Here is an 8,894-nt window from a genome sequence, read left to right on the forward strand (position 1 = left end):
GGTTTCTCCTCTGATTATGTTTGCAGACGTCGAGAGAGAGGGTGAAACATGTAAAACCAATCTACTAATATCAGCTAACTTAAGTAAAGTTTGTTTCAAATGGATTGCCCTGGAAGCCACCAAGAATCATTATGTAAGCCACATTTTTCTGAAATGTAGGTGAGCAAAACTGAGCTTAGTTTCTTCCTTTATACATTTATTTAACACCTAATACAGGTGTTCATAGCATTTATTACTCTTTTAATTTCTTTACTAATCTCTTTATCACCTTCTAGATTGTCAACTCTATCAGTACAAAAATCTTGGTTGCCTTTCTCAGCACTTTACTACTAGCATCTCACATGGATGATGGCATGGAGTAAGCAGTTAAAAGGACAATTACTGGATGAATAAGTTATAAACATGCAATATTTTTGACTATTACAAAATTCTCCACTCTGGTACAAAAAAGGCAAATAATCACCTATATTCTTTAGAACAGTGCTTCTCAAACTTTCATATATCTGAATTACCTGAGGATCTTGTTAAAACGCAGTTGGCTGGCTGGGCGCAGTGGCTCACGCCTGTAATCCCAGAACTTTGGGAGGCGGAGGCGGGCAAATCAGATCAGGAGATCGAGACCATCCTGGGTAACACGGTAAAACCCCGTCTCTACTAAAAATACAAAAAAAGCTGGGCGTGGTGGCGGGTGCCTGTAGGCCCAGCTACTCGGAAGGCTGAGGCAGGAGAATGTCGTGAACCCGGGAGGTGGAGCTTGCAGTGAGCCGAGCCTCCAACCTGGGCGAAAGAGCGAGACTCTGTCTCAAAACCAACAAACAACAAAAATGCAGTTGGCTTTAGCAGAGATGGGACAGGGCCTGAAACCGCATTTCTAACAAGCACATGGATGATGCCACAGTTATCATTAGACATTTTGAGAAGCAGCTGTTAGAACACCTCGGCCATGAACTGCTGTTCATGTTGCCATTTCTTCCTCCAATTTCATTTATTTGCTGGCTGGCCTATCTGGCTTTCCATCAGCAATTCATTAACCGTCTTTGGATAGATAAATTGCTGTGGCTACTCAGCCTGGGACACACTAGATGGATACTCTCTCAGAGAAGCAACTCAATTGCAAGTTACAGCCTTCACTTGATAGGATCTGTCCCTTGTGACTTTTGATTTTGGGTTCATATCTGAAGCTCACATTTGTTTTCTTTGTGTCACTCTCTTAATACAAGTAGTGCATCTCTCTGTCCACAGATACCCCAGGGCTGGCTTTTCCCCTTATTGTCACAGGCTTTGAAGGACTGTCCAAGATAAAATGTATGTATGCTTAACATTTCCCATGTTAAGCTGGATGATTCTTAAAATACCCTACTAAATGTTGCAAAAATCTATCCATGCATTTTGGAGGGATATAAAAACCAAAAACAGGATCAACACATACAAGCTTTATTATATTTATGGAGATTCTTTTTCTGTACATGGGGTTATTGAGAGGACTAAGTAAAACATCTAGCACAGCTCTGTGATAAGAGCTTAATACAGGGATCTATTAAAATATTTTTATTGATTTCATTACTGTTGGCTTGAGGTGTGTCCAGTGCTACACAATATAGGCATTTTATGGATTCCAATTGGGTTATAATATACTTTTTGTTATAAATTAGCTAGAAACTGAGAAGTTCTATCCGTGGCCCCAACGCTGACTCAGGCTATTTACTGACCATCTTCTAGATTATTTTTAACAGAAGAGGAATAGTTTTTCACATCATTGAATTCCATTTAGGCTTTTTAAACCTTAAATAGTATTTAAGTAATGACATTATTCTTTTTCTCCTCCTAAATATTTCCTGAGCTCCGTCAATTCCCTTTTCATGATGGTCTATTGTTTAGGCAAGTTTTTTCCTTATCTTTTTCATTTTTGATTTATTCTTCAATTTCATGACTTCTACTTTCTTATCTCATATTTAATATTAGGTTACAGTTTTCTTCTACTTTGCAACTATATTTTGTTGCTGTTCTTTCATTATCTGTTAACACATGAATCAGGGCTTTTTCCTTTAGTTCTTAGGATAGAATTTCATGAGGTTGGATAGCTAGCCTGTTCTTCTTTTCGTGGCTAATCAGATGGGTTTTCCTCTATTCTCAGAAGTAGGTTCCTGTGCAGGGGGTGGGTAGGTTAAGGTAGCTTTCTCTGTTTTTTGCTCAAGGACTTTCTCTTCTATGGTTACCACAAAATATTAAAACTGTGGCCTCTTTGTGTAGAAATGTCCACAGATCTGATATCTGCCTTCTCAGCACATTTTACATCCAGTAACTGTACCCTTGGCCTCCTGACCTGTTCAATTTGGATTCTATTTCTGGAATGTTTTCTCCCTCAATGTGAGTTTTTGTGTTTATGAAAGGGAGACTGCTGAGTATTTCTGAGATGCTCAAGTATTTAAGCAGTCTCAGAAAATCCTGCTTCTTCAGGAGACTGTTGCTGAGTCCATGCCATCTTTTCTGGTCATGCTAAGCTGTGATTGCTATTTATTCCACCCCTAGTAGAATCCTCTCTTTTTGGGGGTATTTGTTAGAAATATATAAAATAAAGCTTGGAGGCACTCGAGATCATCAGAATTCCCTATATCTTCCCTTCACTATTTCTGCAAAGTGTTAAATCCATGCAGATTTGGGCCCTCTCACTCATATTCTGGAAGATGGCTGTGCTATCCTAGATGCTCAGTTATTAAGAGGATTTAAGGAGTGACTGATTGTGTAGAATCACCTGGGAAGCTTTTGAAAAATACCAATACCTACCCCTTGCTTCCAAGATTCAGTCAGTCTGAAGTGGGGCCCAGGAACCAGCATTTTAAAATTGCTCCCACCATGTTCTAGAATGCAACTATGGCAAGTAACTGCTGTTCTAGGTCGATTTTAAGTTTGATACTCAATTCAGTTGGTGCATAGTTTGAAGTCCTTCCTTTCCTTTCCTTTTTCCTTTCCTTTTTCTTTTCCTTTTCCCTTTCCCTTTCCCTTTCCCCTTCCCCTTTCCTTTCCTTTCCTTTTCCTTTTCCTTTCCTTTTCCTTTCCTTTTCCTCCCCTGGGCTCAAGCGATCCTCCCACCTCTGCCTTCCAAAGTGCTGGGGTTACAGACATGCGTCTTCATGCCCGGCCTCTAAAAGTCATTCTTTTAATAAAAATGCAGCATTGGTTTTCCCTCATAGAAATGTAAAAATCAAATCCTTCCTATAAAAGTATCATTCTGCAGTATCTCCTCTATTTTTTTTCCCTCTTGCCATCAGAAAATATTTTGAAAAGTTAAGAGCTTTTTATCTTTATGGAATGTGAGCATAGAAGAAGCATTTCTAGTCAAAATATGGTCCTGACTTAACTTTTTATTTTTAAATATTTTCTTATGCTTTTAATTGTATTCAAAGAATTACTAGTTTTCTAGTTTCTTGGTGCTGAGATTTGCTAATTCAATATTGTCCTCAAAAAAAAAAAAAAAAAAAACAGTGAATAGAATTTTACTACAGAAAGGGATGCCAGTTATATATACACAGTTAAAAATTTTTTCCTTTATGTTGAATTTCCTTAAGGGAAAAAGTAGTATTTATCTTCAGTCACTTTAGCACTTATAAAATATATGGCATAAAGTAATGTAAAAATTTGTTAAGCAAATGTTGTATGAAATGAATGACAAAAATGCCAGCATTCATTCCACAGGTTTTTAATACCAATTGTGCAAATAATTATTTAGTATATCTGATGTTTAAGAGCTATGTTTAATAATTTTTGTTAGATTCAAAGTATATGCATTTCTAGAGACAACAGCAGAGGGTACATGATTAGATTGCTTTAGTTTATAAAATAATGTCAAGAAAAAAATGGTGTGTCATAAAGTAAATTTTAAGAAATTAAGAGAACAATCTTTAAAATTTAAGGATATATTTAGAGTGTCTTTAGGAAAGTCTGGCTTAATTTCCAACGTTTAGTGCACTGATCATGTGGACATGAATCTTTGATCTTCATTTTCTTATAAACATTTATTCCTTTAGTTGAACTTATTATATATATAATCTATGTATATTTATGTGTATATACCCACATATAATATATATAATATATTCATAAAATATGTATTTTTATAAGATATGTATTGTTTGTGCAAGAAAGATTAGTGCATTCTATTATACATTCCAGTGTCATCTTCAAGCTACTGCCAGGTAATAACTATGTAGTCTTATATTTAATCAAACATTTTCCCATTTCCTTAATGGCAAAGGCCAAATGAAGTCAAGACTAAGTAAACTGATTAATCCAGCAAGGAAAAGTAAATTTAGAACTGAAGAAAGGCTTTGTTTGCTTTGAAATATGTCACAGTACCCTAGTTTGGCAGGGGCCTTTATTAATCTACTTTATACCTCATATAAGGATACATTTGACCTTTTTAAAAACTGTTCTTACAGTGTGAGATAGATGAGTTCTTGATGAGAGTTGACATGGGTACTGTGTGGATTACATAGGAATGAGAATATATGATTTACCTTATGTATTATTTTTTCAAATCATGAGCTTAAATAGTTTATTATTACTCGTAGGTTCTTTTTTTTTTTTTTTTTTTTTTTAATAGACAAAATCTCGCTCTATCGCTAGGCTGAAGTGCAGTGGCGCAATCTCGGCTCACTGCAAGCTCCATCTCACAGGTTCAAGCTATTCTTCTGCCTCAGCCTTCCAAGTAGCTGGGACTACAGGCGCACTACCATGCCCAGCTAATTTTTGTATTTTTAGTAGAGACCGGGTTTCACCATGTTGGCCAGGACGGTCTCGATTTCTTGACCTCGTTATCCACCTGCCTCAGCCTCCCAAAGTGCTGGGATTATAGCAGTGAGCCACCACGCCTGGCCACTTGTAGGTTCTTAATGCACATTTTAAAAATAAGTGACAGAGTTCATTTTATACTCTTCAGATTCCCCAAAGGAGACACTCTGCATGATTAGATTATTGTCTAATAACAAATAGAAAAGGTGACACAGGTGTGGAGTGGTGCATTATTTTAAGAGGTTGCCTTTGGTAATGTAAGTACATATGAAACTGTCGCTCTTCTTCCTCTTCTCCTTAAAAAAAAAAAAAAAAAAAAAGCCACAAGGGTGAGCTTCCTTACTGGTCAATGCTGGGTGCAAGTAAATGCCAGGAGTACTCTGGATTCAAAATTCAGTATAAAACACTGTATTAGAATTGATCACCCCAGAGGCTATAAATACAAAATGTCTGACAAAGGCCCTGACAAATAAGAAATTTATCAGAAAACAAGCCAATTGTGGATCACATATAACAAGTCAGCAGCAAGCTTTGTTGAGCTGTCTTTTTCTGCTGAGTAGAGATAAGATTGATTGGTGCAACTTTAGGCAACCTCCCTTCAGCAGCAGTAAGAACACAAAATGTAGAGGTTGGAGGGGGGATAGTGTAGATATATAGTTGGGGAGTTTCACAAGGAAATGAGGAAAAAATCAGCAAGAAATCTCTAGGGAAAGAGAATTAGCAGATGGCGTGCCAAGTAAATACGAACTCCTGTCACTTATCACATTGACTGTGATTATCTCTGCCTTGCTTACCATAATTAGACATGGAAAGTGTTTTTTTTTTTTTGTTCTGGAGAAAAGTTCCTGTTTTCCTAATATAGGGTATAAAAATAACTAGATTATATAGTTACTTGATTAACACTCTAAGCATTTTATTTCTAGTTCTTTTATGTGAGAATCTTCAATGGAGTTGTATTTGTAAACTGATCACACATTATAAACCAGTAAAAAAGAAAAAAATCTACTTATTTGACCAATATAGATAAAGCAGAATCATACATTGTGACTTTCTGATTGATTGGTAATAAAAGTGTTTGAGAAACAAAAGAGACAACTAGAAAATACTTTAAAAAATATATATTTTTTAAGGACTCTAAATATTCCAGAATATATTTTTATTTTTATTATTTAAATTATAAAAAGGAACTGAACAGAATTTGTGTGTGGCTAGAGGTCTTTGCCTGATTGCGTTTTCCCCTCTGGAGGAAGAATAATCTATGCATTCTAAAATTGTAATTCCATGAAGCAAGATGATCATCAAGGTGCATGAGTTAAATCAATATTTTAATTTTCAAATACATTATAAATGTCTAGAAAATATATGTTTAGGGGAATTATTTTTAAGACATATTTACAAGGCGGTTTCAAAGATATATATCAGCGTTGTCACATAAATTGTTACATGAAAAATTGATGGTTGAAACTAGCCCAGACACTTCTTTCCATTAAATACAGTAGAAAAAAATGGCAATTTTCTAAGTGTCTTGTGTTACTTGGTACAAATGACAAGAAATACTGTGGTGTGGTGGATAACAGCATGAAATTGGGAATCTGATGGACCACAGGCCAAGTTACAGCTCAGCTACTTAACCACCCCCTGACCTCGTGCATGTTATTTATCTGCCCAAGTAGCCTCCACATTTTCTTTTTTTTCTTTTCTTCCTTCCTTCCTTCCTTCCTTCCTTCCTTCCTTCCTTCCTTCCTTCCTTCCTTCCTTCCTTCCTTCCTTCCTTCCTTCCTTTCTTCCTTCCTTCCTTCCTTTCTTTCTTTCTCTCTCTCTCTCTCTCTCTCTCTCTCTTTCTTTCTTTCTTTTTTGTGTGTGTGCGGCATTTATTTCAAATGTTTGTTAAAACAGCACTGTTATTTCTCAGCACAAGAGCAAAGATCACCCCCTGCAGAAGCTTGGGAACTATGTACAGAACTTTATAGAACAGAGGCAATACTTCAGCTTAAGTCTATCTGCTGACCAGAGAATGGAATTCTGCGTGGACTCAAGGAACAAAAGGAAACTAGGCAGGGAGAGGGAAGAAAAGTGCTCATCTGAAACAAACTTCAACTGTCATCAGGGCACATCTTGTAGTGGTCACAGATCGTAGGCTGTTTTTTGGAAGATTCGGGTTCAGCACAGGATTCCATTTGTCTATTCGGCTACACCCCTAGCTGAGGTGCCATGAGGTCAACGTCACTCAAGTTCCTGGCCAGCCCAACTCCCGCAGCAAAGAGTCCCAAATTTAGTATCGAGTTCTTCCGGAAGTCATTCCTATCAGTGGCAAAGCGGTAGACGCCCCGAAGCCAATCTCCCATGTTGTCTGGTATTTCGGGGGTTTCATTATCCGAACCAGCAGCGCTCACCCGGACTCCGCTGGAAGCCATTGTAGGCAGCGTCGTGTGAAAAATGAGGCCAAATAATAGTCTCAGCCGGGGGGCGGAGCAAGATGGCCGAATAGGAACAGCTCCAGTCTCCAACTCCCAGCGCGAGCGACACAGAAGACCGGTGATTTCTGCATTTGCAACTGAGGTACTGGGGTCATCTCACTAGGGAGTGCCGGACAATCGGTGCTGGTCAGCTGCTGCAGCCTGACCAGCGAGAACTGAAGCAGGGCGAGGCATCGCCTCACCTGGAAGTGCAAGGGGGAAGGGAATCCGTTTTCCTAGCCAGGGGAACTGAGACACACAACACCTGGAAAATCGGGTAACTCCCACCCTAATACGGCGCTTTAAGCAAAGAGGCACACCAGGAGAACATACCCCACACCTGGCCGGGAGGGTCCCACGACCACGGAGCCTCCCTCACTGCTAACACAGCAGTCTGCGGCGATCTATCGGCAAGGCAGCAGCGAGGCTGGGGGAGGGGCGCCCGCCATTGCTGAGGCTTAAGGAGGTAAACAAAGCCGCTGGGAAGCTCGAATTGGGTGGAGCTCACAGCAGCTCAAGGAAGCCTGCCTGTCTCTGTAGACTCCACCTCTGGGGACAGCGCACAGCTGAAGACCAACAGGGGAAACAGCGGGGGCCGGTGCAGACGCGAACGACTCTGTCTGACAGCTTTGGGGAGAGCTGTGGATCTCCCAAATCGGAGGTTGAGATCTGAGAACGGACAGACTGACTGCTCAGGTGGGTCCCTGACCCCTGAGTAGCCTAGCTGGGAGAAATCCCCCACTAGGGGCAGTCTGACACCCCACACCTCACAGGGTGGAGTACACCCCTGAGAGGAAACTTCCAAAGGAAGAATCAGACAGGTACACTTGCTGTTCAGCAATAATCTATCTTCGGCAACCTCTGCTGCTGATACCCAGGCAAACAGGGTCTGCAGTGGACCTCAAGCAATCTCCAAAAGACCAACAGACAGTCCTTCTGACTGTCAGAAGGAAAACTATCAAACAGGAAGGACACCTATACCAAAACCCCATCAGTACGTCACCATCATCAAAGACCAGAGACAGATAAAACCACAAAGATGGGGAAGAAGCAGGGCAGAAAAGCTGGAAATTCAAAAAATAAGAGCGCATCTCCCCCTGCAAAGGAGCGCAGCCCATCGCCAGCAATGGATCAAAGCTGGTCAGAGAATGACTTTGACGAGATGAGAGAAGAAGGCTTCAGTCCATCAAACTTCTCAGAGCTAAAGGAGGAATTACGTACCCAGCGCAAAGAAACTAAAAATCTTGAAAAGAGAGTGGAAGAATAGACAGCTAGACTAATTAATGCAGAGAAGATCATAAACGAAATGACAGAGATGAAAACCATGACACGAGAAATACGTGACAAATGCACAAGCTTCAGTAACCGACTCGATCAACTGGAAGAAAGAGTATCAGCGATTGAAGATCAAATGAATGAAATGAAGCGAGAAGAGAAACCAAAAGAAAAAAGAAGAAAAAGAAATGAACAAAGCCTGCAAGAAGTATGGGATTACGTAAAAAGACCAAATCTACGTCTGATTGGGGTGCCTGAAAGTGAGGGGGAAAATGGAACCAAGTTGGAAAACACTCTTCAGGATATCATCCAGGAGAACTTCCCCAACCTAGTAGGGCAGGCCAACATTCAAATTCAGGAAATACAGAGAACGCC

At 39.7% G+C, this 8,894-nt stretch overlaps 1 pseudogene across 1 annotated transcript; it reads right to left on the reverse strand.

Annotated features, from left to right (window-relative positions):
- Positions 1–6,901: 6,901 nt before the first annotated feature.
- LOC104667902 lies at positions 6,902–7,207 on the reverse strand (annotated as a pseudogene). The gene has a single exon (XR_748734.1). The product of XR_748734.1 is annotated as a mitochondrial import receptor subunit TOM6 homolog pseudogene (transcript).
- Positions 7,208–8,894: the final 1,687 nt, after the last annotated feature.

This window comes from Rhinopithecus roxellana, chromosome 2 (genome assembly GCF_007565055.1).
Source record: "Rhinopithecus roxellana isolate Shanxi Qingling chromosome 2, ASM756505v1, whole genome shotgun sequence".
Taxonomy (NCBI): Eukaryota; Metazoa; Chordata; class Mammalia; order Primates; family Cercopithecidae; genus Rhinopithecus; species Rhinopithecus roxellana.